The sequence below is a fragment of the Amia ocellicauda genome, unplaced genomic scaffold, assembly GCF_036373705.1.
Source record: "Amia ocellicauda isolate fAmiCal2 unplaced genomic scaffold, fAmiCal2.hap1 HAP1_SCAFFOLD_285, whole genome shotgun sequence".
NCBI lineage: Eukaryota > Metazoa > Chordata > Actinopteri > Amiiformes > Amiidae > Amia > Amia ocellicauda.
In genome coordinates this window covers 7,501-22,834 of record NW_027102849.1, presented here as the reverse complement: position 1 = coordinate 22,834, position 15,334 = coordinate 7,501, and positions in this window count along the sequence as shown.

Sequence of the window (15,334 nt, the reverse complement as noted above, 5' to 3'; positions counted from 1 at the left end):
CTATCCAGCCCTGGTAGCAGCACTGCCTGCCCTGGAGGTCTGCTATCCAGCCCTGGAGGTCTGCCTGCCTGCCCTGGAGGTCTGCCTGCCTGCCCTGGAGGTCTGCCTGTTAGCCCTGGAGGTCTGCTATCCAGCCCTGGAGGTCTGCCTGCCAGCCCTGGAGGTCTGCTATCCAGCCCTGGAGGTCTGCCTGCCTGCCATCCAGCCCTGGAGGTCTGCTATCCTGCCCTGGAGGTCTGCTATCCAGCCCTGGAGGTCTGCCTGCCTGCCTGCCAGCCCTGGAGGTCTGCTATCCAGCCCTGGAGGTCTGCCTGCCTGCCCTGGAGGTCTGCTATCCAGCCCTGGAGGTCTGCTATCCAGCCCTGGTAGCAGCACTGCCTGCCCTGGAGGTCTGCCTTCCAGCCCTGGTAGCAGCACTGCCTGCCCTGGTAGCAGCACTGCCTGCCCTGGAGGTCTGCTATCCAGCCCTGGAGGTCTGCCTGCCTGCCTGTTAGCCCTGGAGGTCTGCTATCCAGCCCTGGAGGTCTGCCTGCCTGCCTGTTAGCCCTGGAGGTCTGCTATCCAGCCCTGGAGGTCTGCCTGCCTGCCCTGGAGGTCTGCCTGCCTGCCATCCAGCCCTGGAGGTCTGCTATCCTGCCCTGGAGGTCTGCTATCCAGCCCTGGTAGCAGCACTGCCTGCCCTGGAGGTCTGCTATCCAGCCCTGGAGGTCTGCCTGCCTGCCCTGGAGGTCTGCCTGCCTGCCCTGGAGGTCTGCCTGTTAGCCCTGGAGGTCTGCTATCCAGCCCTGGAGGTCTGCCTGCCTGCCATCCAGCCCTGGAGGTCTGCTATCCAGCCCTGGTAGCAGCACTGCCTGCCCTGGAGGTCTGCCTGCCTGCCCTGGCAGCAGCACTGCCTGCCCTGGTAGCAGCACTGCCTGCCCTGGAGGTCTGCTATCCAGCCCTGGAGGTCTGCTATCCAGCCCTGGAGGTCTGCCTGTTAGCCCTGGAGGTCTGCTATCCAGCCCTGGAGGTCTGCCTGCCTGCCCTGGCAGCAGCACTGCCTGCCCTGGAGGTCTGCCTGCCTGCCCTGGTAGCAGCACTGCCTGCCCTGGAGGTCAGCCTGTTAGCCCTGGAGGTCTGCTATCCAGCCCTGGAGGTCTGCCTGCCTGCCTGTTAGCCCTGGAGGTCAGCCTGTTAGCCCTGGAGGTCTGCTATCCAGCCCTGGAGGTCTGCCTGCCTGCCATCCAGCCCTGGAGGTCTCCCTGCCTGCCCTGGCAGCAGCACTGCCTGCCCTGGTAGCAGCACTGCCTGCCCTGGAGGTCTGCCTGCCTGCCCTGGAGGTCTGCCTGCCTGCCCTGGAGGTCTGCCTGTTAGCCCTGGAGGTCTGCCTGTTAGCCCTGGAGGTCTGCCTGTTAGCCCTGGAGGTCTGCCTGCCTGCCCTGGCAGCAGCACTGCCTGCCCTGGTAGCAGCACTGCCTGCCCTGGAGGTCTGCCTGCCTGCCCTGGAGGTCTGCCTGTTAGCCCTGGAGGTCAGCCTGTTAGCCCTGGAGGTCTGCTATCCAGCCCTGGAGGTCAGCTATCCAGCCCTGGAGGTCTGCTATCCAGCCCTGGAGGTCTGCCTGCCTGCCTGCCTGCCCTGGAGGTCAGCCTGCCAGCCCTGGAGGTCTGCCTTCCAGCCCTGGAGGACAGCCTGCCTGCCCTGGTAGCAGCACTGCCTGCCTTCCAGCCCTGGAGGTCTGCCTGTTAGCCCTGGAGGTCTGCTATCCAGCCCTGGTAGCAGCACTGCCTGCCCTGGAGGTCTGCCTGCCTGCCTTCCAGCCCTGGAGGTCTGCTATCCAGCCCTGGAGGTCTGCCTGCCTGCCATCCAGCCCTGGAGGTCTGCTATCCAGCCCTGGTAGCAGCACTGCCTGCCCTGGAGGTCTGCTATCCAGCCCTGGAGGACAGCCTGCCTGCCCTGGTAGCAGCACTGCCTGCCCTGGAGGTCAGCCTGTTAGCCCTGGAGGTCTGCCTGCCTGCCCTGGAGGTCAGCCTGTTAGCCCTGGAGGTCTGCCTGCCTGCCATCCAGCCCTGGCAGCAGCACTGCCTGCCCTGGTAGCAGCACTGCCTGCCCTGGAGGTCTGCTATCCAGCCCTGGTAGCAGCACTGCCTGCCCTGGAGGTCTGCCTGCCTGCCTGCCAGCCCTGGAGGTCTGCCTGTTAGCCCTGGAGGTCTGCTATCCAGCCCTGGAGGACAGCCTGCCTGCCCTGGTAGCAGCACTGCCTGCCCTGGAGGTCAGCCTGTTAGCCCTGGAGGTCTGCCTGCCTGCCCTGGAGGTCAGCCTGTTAGCCCTGGAGGTCTGCCTGCCTGCCATCCAGCCCTGGCAGCAGCACTGCCTGCCCTGGTAGCAGCACTGCCTGCCCTGGAGGTCTGCTATCCAGCCCTGGTAGCAGCACTGCCTGCCCTGGAGGTCAGCCTGTTAGCCCTGGAGGTCTGCTATCCAGCCCTGGAGGTCTGCCTGCCTGCCTGTTAGCCCTGGAGGTCAGCCTGTTAGCCCTGGAGGTCTGCTATCCAGCCCTGGAGGTCTGCCTGCCTGCCATCCAGCCCTGGAGGTCTCCCTGCCTGCCCTGGCAGCAGCACTGCCTGCCCTGGTAGCAGCACTGCCTGCCCTGGAGGTCTGCCTGCCTGCCCTGGAGGTCTGCCTGCCTGCCCTGGAGGTCTGCCTGTTAGCCCTGGAGGTCTGCCTGTTAGCCCTGGAGGTCTGCCTGTTAGCCCTGGAGGTCTGCCTGCCTGCCCTGGCAGCAGCACTGCCTGCCCTGGTAGCAGCACTGCCTGCCCTGGAGGTCTGCCTGCCTGCCCTGGAGGTCTGCCTGTTAGCCCTGGAGGTCAGCCTGTTAGCCCTGGAGGTCTGCTATCCAGCCCTGGAGGTCAGCTATCCAGCCCTGGAGGTCTGCTATCCAGCCCTGGAGGTCTGCCTGCCTGCCTGCCTGCCCTGGAGGTCAGCCTGCCAGCCCTGGAGGTCTGCCTTCCAGCCCTGGAGGACAGCCTGCCTGCCCTGGTAGCAGCACTGCCTGCCTTCCAGCCCTGGAGGTCTGCCTGTTAGCCCTGGAGGTCTGCTATCCAGCCCTGGTAGCAGCACTGCCTGCCCTGGAGGTCTGCCTGCCTGCCTTCCAGCCCTGGAGGTCTGCTATCCAGCCCTGGAGGTCTGCCTGCCTGCCATCCAGCCCTGGAGGTCTGCTATCCAGCCCTGGTAGCAGCACTGCCTGCCCTGGAGGTCTGCTATCCAGCCCTGGAGGACAGCCTGCCTGCCCTGGTAGCAGCACTGCCTGCCCTGGAGGTCTGCTATCCAGCCCTGGAGGACAGCCTGCCTGCCCTGGTAGCAGCACTGCCTGCCCTGGAGGTCAGCCTGCCTGCCCTGGAGGTCAGCCTGCCAGCCCTGGCAGCAGCACGGCCTACCTGCCTGCCTGCCCTGGAGGTCTGCCTGCCTGCCTGCCCTGGAGGTCAGCCTTCCAGCCCTGGCAGCAGCACGGCCTACCTGCCTGCCAGCCTGCCCTCCCCAGCCACACAGCCCTGCCTGCCTGCCTGCCAGCCCTGGAGGTCAGCCTGTTAGCCCTGGAGGTCTGCCTGCCTGTCTGCCTGCCTGCCTGCCTGCCCTGGAGGTCAGCCTGCCTGCCCTGGAGGTCTGCTATCCAGCCCTGGTAGCAGCACTGCCTGCCCTGGAGGTCAGCCTGTTAGCCCTGGAGGTCTGCCTGCCTGCCCTGGTAGCAGCACTGCCTGCCTGCCTGCCCTGGAGGTCTGCCTGCCTGCCTGCCTGCCCTGGAGGTCAGCCTGCCTGCCCTGGAGGTCTGCCTGCCTGCCCTGGTAGCAGCACTGCCTGCCCTGGAGGTCAGCCTGCCTGCCCTGGAGGTCAGCCTGCCAGCCCTGGCAGCAGCACGGCCTACCTGCCTGCCTGCCCTGGAGGTCTGCCTGCCTGCCTGCCCTGGAGGTCAGCCTTCCAGCCCTGGCAGCAGCACGGCCTACCTGCCTGCCAGCCTGCCCTCCCCAGCCACACAGCCCTGCCTGCCTGCCTGCCAGCCCTGGAGGTCTCCCTGCCAGCCCTGGAGGTCTGCCTGCCTGCCTGCCTGCCTGCCCTGGAGGTCTGCCATCCTGCCTTCCAGCCCTGGAGGTCAGCCTGCCAGCCCTGGAGGTCAGCCTGTTAGCCCTGGAGGTCTGCCTGCCTGCCTGCCTGCCTGCCCTGGAGGTCAGCCTGCCAGCCCTGGAGGTCTGCCTGCCTGCCTGCCTGCCCTGGAGGTCAGCCTGCCAGCCCTGGCAGCAGCACGGCCTACCTGCCTGCCTGCCCTGGAGGTCTGCCTGCCTGCCTGCCTGCCTGCCCTGGAGGTCTGCCTGCCTGCCTGCCTGCCCTGGAGGTCAGCCTGCCTGCCCTGGAGGTCTGCCTGCCTGCCCTGGTAGCAGCACTGCCTGCCCTGGAGGTCAGCCTGCCTGCCCTGGAGGTCAGCCTGCCAGCCCTGGCAGCAGCACGGCCTACCTGCCTGCCTGCCCTGGAGGTCTGCCTGCCTGCCTGCCCTGGAGGTCAGCCTTCCAGCCCTGGCAGCAGCACGGCCTACCTGCCTGCCAGCCTGCCCTCCCCAGCCACACAGCCCTGCCTGCCTGCCTGCCAGCCCTGGAGGTCTCCCTGCCAGCCCTGGAGGTCTGCCTGCCTGCCTGCCTGCCTGCCCTGGAGGTCTGCCATCCTGCCTTCCAGCCCTGGAGGTCAGCCTGCCAGCCCTGGAGGTCAGCCTGTTAGCCCTGGAGGTCTGCCTGCCTGCCTGCCTGCCTGCCCTGGAGGTCAGCCTGCCAGCCCTGGAGGTCTGCCTGCCTGCCTGCCTGCCCTGGAGGTCAGCCTGCCAGCCCTGGCAGCAGCACGGCCTACCTGCCTGCCTGCCCTGGAGGTCTGCCTGCCTGCCTGCCTGCCTGCCCTGGAGGTCTGCCTGCCTGCCTGCCTGCCCTGGAGGTCAGCCTGCCTGCCCTGGAGGTCTGCCTGCCTGCCCTGGTAGCAGCACTGCCTGCCCTGGAGGTCAGCCTGCCTGCCCTGGAGGTCAGCCTGCCAGCCCTGGCAGCAGCACGGCCTACCTGCCTGCCTGCCCTGGAGGTCTGCCTGCCTGCCTGCCCTGGAGGTCAGCCTTCCAGCCCTGGCAGCAGCACGGCCTACCTGCCTGCCAGCCTGCCCTCCCCAGCCACACAGCCCTGCCTGCCTGCCTGCCAGCCCTGGAGGTCTCCCTGCCAGCCCTGGAGGTCTGCCTGCCTGCCTGCCTGCCTGCCCTGGAGGTCTGCCATCCTGCCTTCCAGCCCTGGAGGTCAGCCTGCCAGCCCTGGAGGTCAGCCTGTTAGCCCTGGAGGTCTGCCTGCCTGCCTGCCTGCCTGCCCTGGAGGTCAGCCTGCCAGCCCTGGAGGTCTGCCTGCCTGCCTGCCTGCCCTGGAGGTCAGCCTGCCAGCCCTGGCAGCAGCACGGCCTACCTGCCTGCCTGCCCTGGAGGTCTGCCTGCCTGCCTGCCTGCCTGCCCTGGAGGTCTGCCTGCCTGCCTGCCTGCCCTGGAGGTCAGCCTGCCTGCCCTGGAGGTCTGCCTGCCTGCCCTGGTAGCAGCACTGCCTGCCCTGGAGGTCAGCCTGCCTGCCCTGGAGGTCAGCCTGCCAGCCCTGGCAGCAGCACGGCCTACCTGCCTGCCTGCCCTGGAGGTCTGCCTGCCTGCCTGCCCTGGAGGTCAGCCTTCCAGCCCTGGCAGCAGCACGGCCTACCTGCCTGCCAGCCTGCCCTCCCCAGCCACACAGCCCTGCCTGCCTGCCTGCCAGCCCTGGAGGTCTCCCTGCCAGCCCTGGAGGTCTGCCTGCCTGCCTGCCTGCCTGCCCTGGAGGTCTGCCATCCTGCCTTCCAGCCCTGGAGGTCAGCCTGCCAGCCCTGGAGGTCAGCCTGTTAGCCCTGGAGGTCTGCCTGCCTGCCTGCCTGCCTGCCCTGGAGGTCAGCCTGCCAGCCCTGGAGGTCTGCTATCCAGCCCTGGAGGTCAGCTATCCAGCCCTGGAGGTCTGCCTGCCTGCCTGCCTGCCCTGGAGGTCAGCCTGCCAGCCCTGGAGGTCTGCCTGTTAGCCCTGGAGGTCTGCTATCCAGCCCTGGAGGTCTGCTATCCAGCCCTGGTAGCAGCACTGCCAGCCCTGGAGGTCTGCCTGTTAGCCCTGGAGGTCTGCTATCCAGCCCTGGTAGCAGCACTGCCTGCCCTGGAGGTCTGCCTGCCTGCCCTGGAGGTCTGCCTGTTAGCCCTGGAGGTCAGCCTGTTAGCCCTGGAGGTCTGCTATCCAGCCCTGGAGGTCAGCTATCCAGCCCTGGAGGTCTGCCTGCCTGCCTGCCTGCCCTGGAGGTCAGCCTGCCAGCCCTGGAGGTCTGCCTTCCAGCCCTGGAGGTCTGCCTGCCTGCCCTGGCAGCAGCACTGCCTGCCCTGGTAGCAGCACTGCCTGCCCTGGAGGTCTGCCTGCCTGCCCTGGAGGTCTGCCTGTTAGCCCTGGAGGTCAGCCTGTTAGCCCTGGAGGTCTGCTATCCAGCCCTGGAGGTCAGCTATCCAGCCCTGGAGGTCTGCTATCCAGCCCTGGAGGTCTGCCTGCCTGCCTGCCTGCCCTGGAGGTCAGCCTGCCAGCCCTGGAGGTCTGCCTTCCAGCCCTGGAGGACAGCCTGCCTGCCCTGGTAGCAGCACTGCCTGCCTTCCAGCCCTGGAGGTCTGCCTGTTAGCCCTGGAGGTCTGCTATCCAGCCCTGGTAGCAGCACTGCCTGCCCTGGAGGTCTGCCTGCCTGCCTTCCAGCCCTGGAGGTCTGCTATCCAGCCCTGGAGGTCTGCCTGCCTGCCATCCAGCCCTGGAGGTCTGCTATCCAGCCCTGGTAGCAGCACTGCCTGCCCTGGAGGTCTGCCTTCCAGCCCTGGTAGCAGCACTGCCTGCCCTGGTAGCAGCACTGCCTGCCCTGGAGGTCTGCTATCCAGCCCTGGAGGACAGCCTGCCTGCCCTGGTAGCAGCACTGCCTGCCCTGGAGGTCAGCCTGCCTGCCCTGGAGGTCAGCCTGCCAGCCCTGGCAGCAGCACGGCCTACCTGCCTGCCTGCCCTGGAGGTCTGCCTGCCTGCCTGCCCTGGAGGTCAGCCTTCCAGCCCTGGCAGCAGCACGGCCTACCTGCCTGCCAGCCTGCCCTCCCCAGCCACACAGCCCTGCCTGCCTGCCTGCCAGCCCTGGAGGTCAGCCTGTTAGCCCTGGAGGTCTGCCTGCCTGTCTGCCTGCCTGCCTGCCTGCCCTGGAGGTCAGCCTGCCTGCCCTGGAGGTCTGCTATCCAGCCCTGGTAGCAGCACTGCCTGCCCTGGAGGTCAGCCTGTTAGCCCTGGAGGTCTGCCTGCCTGCCCTGGTAGCAGCACTGCCTGCCTGCCTGCCCTGGAGGTCTGCCTGCCTGCCTGCCTGCCCTGGAGGTCAGCCTGCCTGCCCTGGAGGTCTGCCTGCCTGCCCTGGTAGCAGCACTGCCTGCCCTGGAGGTCAGCCTGCCTGCCCTGGAGGTCAGCCTGCCAGCCCTGGCAGCAGCACGGCCTACCTGCCTGCCTGCCCTGGAGGTCTGCCTGCCTGCCTGCCCTGGAGGTCAGCCTTCCAGCCCTGGCAGCAGCACGGCCTACCTGCCTGCCAGCCTGCCCTCCCCAGCCACACAGCCCTGCCTGCCTGCCTGCCAGCCCTGGAGGTCTCCCTGCCAGCCCTGGAGGTCTGCCTGCCTGCCTGCCTGCCTGCCCTGGAGGTCTGCCATCCTGCCTTCCAGCCCTGGAGGTCAGCCTGCCAGCCCTGGAGGTCAGCCTGTTAGCCCTGGAGGTCTGCCTGCCTGCCTGCCTGCCTGCCCTGGAGGTCAGCCTGCCAGCCCTGGAGGTCTGCCTGCCTGCCTGCCTGCCCTGGAGGTCAGCCTGCCAGCCCTGGCAGCAGCACGGCCTACCTGCCTGCCTGCCCTGGAGGTCTGCCTGCCTGCCTGCCTGCCTGCCCTGGAGGTCTGCCTGCCTGCCTGCCTGCCCTGGAGGTCAGCCTGCCTGCCCTGGAGGTCTGCCTGCCTGCCCTGGTAGCAGCACTGCCTGCCCTGGAGGTCAGCCTGCCTGCCCTGGAGGTCAGCCTGCCAGCCCTGGCAGCAGCACGGCCTACCTGCCTGCCTGCCCTGGAGGTCTGCCTGCCTGCCTGCCCTGGAGGTCAGCCTTCCAGCCCTGGCAGCAGCACGGCCTACCTGCCTGCCAGCCTGCCCTCCCCAGCCACACAGCCCTGCCTGCCTGCCTGCCAGCCCTGGAGGTCTCCCTGCCAGCCCTGGAGGTCTGCCTGCCTGCCTGCCTGCCTGCCCTGGAGGTCTGCCATCCTGCCTTCCAGCCCTGGAGGTCAGCCTGCCAGCCCTGGAGGTCAGCCTGTTAGCCCTGGAGGTCTGCCTGCCTGCCTGCCTGCCTGCCCTGGAGGTCAGCCTGCCAGCCCTGGAGGTCTGCCTGCCTGCCTGCCTGCCCTGGAGGTCAGCCTGCCAGCCCTGGCAGCAGCACGGCCTACCTGCCTGCCTGCCCTGGAGGTCTGCCTGCCTGCCTGCCTGCCTGCCCTGGAGGTCTGCCTGCCTGCCTGCCTGCCCTGGAGGTCAGCCTGCCTGCCCTGGAGGTCTGCCTGCCTGCCCTGGTAGCAGCACTGCCTGCCCTGGAGGTCAGCCTGCCTGCCCTGGAGGTCAGCCTGCCAGCCCTGGCAGCAGCACGGCCTACCTGCCTGCCTGCCCTGGAGGTCTGCCTGCCTGCCTGCCCTGGAGGTCAGCCTTCCAGCCCTGGCAGCAGCACGGCCTACCTGCCTGCCAGCCTGCCCTCCCCAGCCACACAGCCCTGCCTGCCTGCCTGCCAGCCCTGGAGGTCTCCCTGCCAGCCCTGGAGGTCTGCCTGCCTGCCTGCCTGCCTGCCCTGGAGGTCTGCCATCCTGCCTTCCAGCCCTGGAGGTCAGCCTGCCAGCCCTGGAGGTCAGCCTGTTAGCCCTGGAGGTCTGCCTGCCTGCCTGCCTGCCTGCCCTGGAGGTCAGCCTGCCAGCCCTGGAGGTCTGCCTGCCTGCCTGCCTGCCCTGGAGGTCAGCCTGCCAGCCCTGGCAGCAGCACGGCCTACCTGCCTGCCTGCCCTGGAGGTCTGCCTGCCTGCCTGCCTGCCTGCCCTGGAGGTCTGCCTGCCTGCCTGCCTGCCCTGGAGGTCAGCCTGCCTGCCCTGGAGGTCTGCCTGCCTGCCCTGGTAGCAGCACTGCCTGCCCTGGAGGTCAGCCTGCCTGCCCTGGAGGTCAGCCTGCCAGCCCTGGCAGCAGCACGGCCTACCTGCCTGCCTGCCCTGGAGGTCTGCCTGCCTGCCTGCCCTGGAGGTCAGCCTTCCAGCCCTGGCAGCAGCACGGCCTACCTGCCTGCCAGCCTGCCCTCCCCAGCCACACAGCCCTGCCTGCCTGCCTGCCAGCCCTGGAGGTCTCCCTGCCAGCCCTGGAGGTCTGCCTGCCTGCCTGCCTGCCTGCCCTGGAGGTCTGCCATCCTGCCTTCCAGCCCTGGAGGTCAGCCTGCCAGCCCTGGAGGTCAGCCTGTTAGCCCTGGAGGTCTGCCTGCCTGCCTGCCTGCCTGCCCTGGAGGTCAGCCTGCCAGCCCTGGAGGTCTGCCTGCCTGCCTGCCTGCCCTGGAGGTCAGCCTGCCAGCCCTGGCAGCAGCACGGCCTACCTGCCTGCCTGCCCTGGAGGTCTGCCTGCCTGCCTGCCTGCCTGCCCTGGAGGTCTGCCTGCCTGCCTGCCTGCCCTGGAGGTCAGCCTGCCTGCCCTGGAGGTCTGCCTGCCTGCCCTGGTAGCAGCACTGCCTGCCCTGGAGGTCAGCCTGCCTGCCCTGGAGGTCAGCCTGCCAGCCCTGGCAGCAGCACGGCCTACCTGCCTGCCTGCCCTGGAGGTCTGCCTGCCTGCCTGCCCTGGAGGTCAGCCTTCCAGCCCTGGCAGCAGCACGGCCTACCTGCCTGCCAGCCTGCCCTCCCCAGCCACACAGCCCTGCCTGCCTGCCTGCCAGCCCTGGAGGTCTCCCTGCCAGCCCTGGAGGTCTGCCTGCCTGCCTGCCTGCCTGCCCTGGAGGTCTGCCATCCTGCCTTCCAGCCCTGGAGGTCAGCCTGCCAGCCCTGGAGGTCAGCCTGTTAGCCCTGGAGGTCTGCCTGCCTGCCTGCCTGCCTGCCCTGGAGGTCAGCCTGCCAGCCCTGGAGGTCTGCCTGCCTGCCTGCCTGCCCTGGAGGTCAGCCTGCCAGCCCTGGCAGCAGCACGGCCTACCTGCCTGCCTGCCCTGGAGGTCTGCCTGCCTGCCTGCCTGCCTGCCCTGGAGGTCTGCCTGCCTGCCTGCCTGCCCCGGAGGTCAGCCCCAGGCAGCCGGGTGGCCTGCCTGCTGCTGCTAGGCCGCTGCCCCGAGCCGCCGACCCCATCGACAGGAACACGAGAGAGTTTACAAGCGAGAGGAGGCCACATATTCGACACCTTTCGTGCTCGTTTTAGTCTCCAGTCTGTTTTGACGTGTGTTATTCTGAATCTGCTGCTTTAACTCAAGGGATTCTGTCGCGATTGATGCCTTGTCCTTCGCTGTATGTTTGCACTGGTGTTGTAAGTCGCCCTCTGTAAGATCATCATTTATTATCTGCCAAGAAATAAAGATCATCATAATGTTCCCCAACTTTCAGCTTCTGGGGAGTTTGTTCCAGAGTGTGACGACTCTCTCTCTATCTCCATCTCTCTCTCTATCTCCATCTCTCTCTATCTCCATCTCTCTCTATCTCCATCTCTCTATCTCCACCTCTCTCTCCCTCTCCACCTCTCTCTCTCTCTATCTCTCCCTCTCTCTCACTGTGTGTGTGTGTGTGTGTGTGTGTGTGTGTGTGTGTGTGTGTGTGTGTGTGTGTGTGTGTGTGTGTGTACAGCAGTGTCCCTAGACGAGAGAGAGATCCCTAGACGGGGAAATTACTTTCAAACTGCAGTACCGAAATGTGTCCGTTAGATGGCAGCATGCACCAAGGAATGAAGGAAAGTGCAAAACAAAATGAAAAGGCACATCGCCTGGGCGAAAAATAATCGTAACAAATCAACGGGGGCATTTCTCGGAAAACTAACACCGGGGCAGTGCTCAGGGGGGTCCCACCTCGTGGCCACCCGGTTTGGGGGGCGATCGGGGCCGGTTCCGAAAATCGCTAAATCTCCCATAGCCAGCCCACGCTCCATCCGATAGAGCAATGCCGGGCGGCCGGCCGGCAACTACGGATCATAACAAATCAACGGGGGCATTTCTCCGAAAACTAACACCGGGGCAGTGCTCAGGGGGGTCCCACCTCGTGGCCACCCGGTTTGGGGGGCCATCGGGGCCGGTTCCGAAAATCGCTAAATCTCCCATAGCCAGCCCACGCTCCATCCGATAGAGCAATGCCGGGCGGCCGGCCGGCAACTACGGATCATAACAAATCAACGGGGGCATTTCTCCGAAAACTAACACCGGGGCAGTGCTCAGGGGGGTCCCACCTCGTGGCCACCCGGTTTGGGGGGCCATCGGGGCCGGTTCCGAAAATCGCTAAATCTCCCATAGCCAGCCCACGCTCCATCCGATAGAGCAATGCCGGGCGGCCGGCCGGCAACTACGGATCATAACAAATCAACGGGGGCATTTCTCGGAAAACTAACACCGCGGCAGTGCTCAGGGGGGTCCCACCTCGTGGCCACCCGGTTTGGGGGGCCATCGGGGCCGGCTGAAGAATCGCCCATACTCTGCCATAGGCAGCCCACGGTCCATCCGATCAGAGCAATGCCGGGCGGCCGGCAACCTATGGATCATAACACATCAACGGAGGCATGATAAGAGCATCTTTTATTATCTGCCAAGAAATATAGACCATCACAATGTTCCCCAACTTTCAGCTTCTACCACATCGCTGGGGAGTTTATTCCACTGTGTGACTACTCTCTCTCTATCTCTCTCTCTCTCTCTCTCTCTCTCTGTGTGTGTGTGTGTGTGTGTGTGTGTGTGTGTGTGTGTGTGTGTGTACAGCAGTGTCTCCGGTTTTCCTTTTGGAATGCCTTGAAGCCGGGGGGGCTTTGCACTCATGAGAACATAGGGTGTCCTTGCCCTCCTTTCGCAGCCCAGGGCATTGAGAGATCCCTAGACGGGGAAATTACTTTCAAACTGCAGTACCGAAATGTGTCCGTTAGATGGTAGCATGCACCAAGGAATGAAGGAAAGTGCAAAACAAAATGAAAAGGCACATCGCCTGGGCGAAAAATAATCATAACAAATCAACGGGGGCATTTCTCGGAAAACTAACACCGGGGCAGTGCTCAGGGGGGTCCCACCTCGTGGCCACCCGGTTTGGGGGGCGATCGGGGCCGGTTCCGAAAATCGCTAAATCTCCCATAGCCAGCCCACGCTCCATCCGATAGAGCACTGCCGGGCGGCCGGCCGGCAACTACGGATCATAACAAATCAACGGGGGCATTTCTCGGAAAACTAACACCGGGGCAGTGCTCAGGGGGGTCCCACCTCGTGGCCACCCGGTTTGGGGGGCGATCGGGGCCGGTTCCGAAAATCGCTAAATCTCCCATAGCCAGCCCACGCTCCATCCGATAGAGCACTGCCGGGCGGCCGGCCGGCAACTACGGATCATAACAAATCAACGGGGGCATTTCTCGGAAAACTAACACCGGGGCAGTGCTCAGGGGGGTCCCACCTCGTGGCCACCCGGGTCTGGGACCGATGGGAGCACTTTAAAATTTTCGAGTCAGGGGACCAGACGGCCGAGTGAAAAACTTTGAAAAATATTCTATCTCCTCACTCCCATTGACTTTACATTAGGGCGACCAGGCGGCCGGCGGAAAAAAAATCATAACAAATCAACGGGGGCATTTCTCCGAAAACTAACACCGGGGCTGTGCTCAGGGGGCTCCCAGCTATCAGCCACCCTATCCCGGGACCGATGGGAGCACTTTAAAATTTTCGAGTCAGGGGACCAGACGGCCGAGTGAAAAACTTTGAAAAATATTCTATCTCCTCACTCCCATTGACTTTACATTAGGGCGACCAGGCGGCCGGCGGAAAAAAAATCATAACAAATCAACGGGGGCATTTCTCCGAAAACTAACACCGGGGCTGTGCTCAGGGGGCTCCCAGCTATCAGCCACCCTATCCCGGGACCGATGGGAGCACTTTAAAATTTTCGAGTCAGGGGACCAGACGGCCGAGTGAAAAACTTTGAAAAATATTCTATCTCCTCACTCCCATTGACTTTACATTAGGGCGACCAGGCGGCCGGCGGAAAAAAAATCATAACAAATCAACGGGGGCATTTCTCCGAAAACTAACACCGGGGCTGTGCTCAGGGGGCTCCCAGCTATCAGCCACCCTATCCCGGGACCGATGGGAGCACTTTAAAATTTTCGAGTCAGGGGACCAGACGGCCGAGTGAAAAACTTTGAAAAATATTCTATCTCCTCACTCCCATTGACTTTACATTAGGGCGACCAGGCGGCCGGCGGAAAAAAAATCATAACAAATCAACGGGGGCATTTCTCCGAAAACTAACACCGGGGCTGTGCTCAGGGGGCTCCCAGCTATCAGCCACCCTATCCCGGGACCGATGGGAGCACTTTAAAATTTTCGAGTCAGGGGACCAGACGGCCGAGTGAAAAACTTTGAAAAATATTCTATCTCCTCACTCCCATTGACTTTACATTAGGGCGACCAGGCGGCCGGCGGAAAAAAAATCATAACAAATCAACGGGGGCATTTCTCCGAAAACTAACACCGGGGCTGTGCTCAGGGGGCTCCCAGCTATCAGCCACCCTATCCCGGGACCGATGGGAGCACTTTAAAATTTTCGAGTCAGGGGACCAGACGGCCGAGTGAAAAACTTTGAAAAATATTCTATCTCCTCACTCCCATTGACTTTACATTAGGGCGACCAGGCGGCCGGCGGAAAAAAAATCATAACAAATCAACGGAGGCATTTCTCCGAAAACTAACACCGGGGCAGTGCTCAGGGGGCTCCCAGCTATCAGCCCCCCGGGTCTGGGGGCATTGTTTTTCTTTTTAATCATTTTGAGCATTTCCCCCAGTTTAGAGATGTGTGCCCCTAGACAACCCATTGAGAATAACTATGAAATGTTCTGAAGTTTTGATTTTCAAATGTCGGTGAAAATTGAAAAACGTCATATATTCTTCAAAGGAAGCATGGGGCGATGGTAGGGAGAGTCCCCGCAGCGTGCCTCGGCGGCGATGGGAGCGTTTTCGATGTCCCCGCCCCCCCCCCCATAGGGATAGAAGGGGAGTTAGGTGACCAGGCGTCCCGGGTCCCAAAAATCGAAAAATTAATATAGAATGCTTTTTAATCCAGAAATAAAGTAGGGGGCAGTCCTGGTGAGAGTCCCAGCCACAGCCCCAGTGTGTTTTGGAGCCGTTTGGGGCCGGGTGAAAAACTTTGAAAAATGTTCTATCTCCTCACTCCCATTGACTTTACATTAGGGCGACCAGGCGGCCGGCGGAAAAAAAATCATAACAAATCAACGGAGGCATTTCTCCGAAAACTAACACCGGGGCAGTGCTCAGGGGGCTCCCAGCTATCAGCCACCCTATCCCGGGACCGATGGGAGCACTTTAAAATTTTCGAGTTAGGGGACCAGGCGGCCGAGTGAAAAACTTTGAAAAATTTTCTATCTCCTCACTCCCATTGACTTTGCATTAGGGCGACCAGGCGGCCGGCGGAAAAAAAATCATAACAAATCAACGGGGGCATTTCTCCGAAAACTAACACCGGGGCAGTGCTCAGGGGGCTCCCAGCTATCAGCCACCCTATCCCGGGACCGATGGGAGCACTTTAAAATTTTCGAGTTAGGGGACCAGGCGGCCGAGTGAAAAACTTAGAAAAATTTTCTATCTCCCCTAGGTGACCAGGCAGCCGGAGCTGATTTTTCTGACCCCTAAAACAATTATTAAAAGGTATTTTTTCGCCAAACTAAGACTTTTAAAATTCAAATAGGATGATTATCTACTGCCCCAGTGGGTTTTTGAACCATTTTAAGCCTTTTTGACAGTTTTCATTTTTCCCCCATTGACTTCAATGGGAGTTAGGTGACCAGTCCTCCGACTTTTGAACCTCTCCTGGGGGGGCTGTGAGCCCCCGATTTCTTTGCAAAGCACGTCATTCGATTCGTCTCAGTCCCCTCTATATACCCCGTGTGTTTGTTTTCTCGAAAAACCCCCGGAACACGGTTTTTTAGGGGGGGGGTGGGGGGGGGGTACTTCGGAGCCATTTGGGGGGGGGTAAACGACATTTCCCGAAATTAATTTTAACACAGCCTTCCTCAGAATCGCTT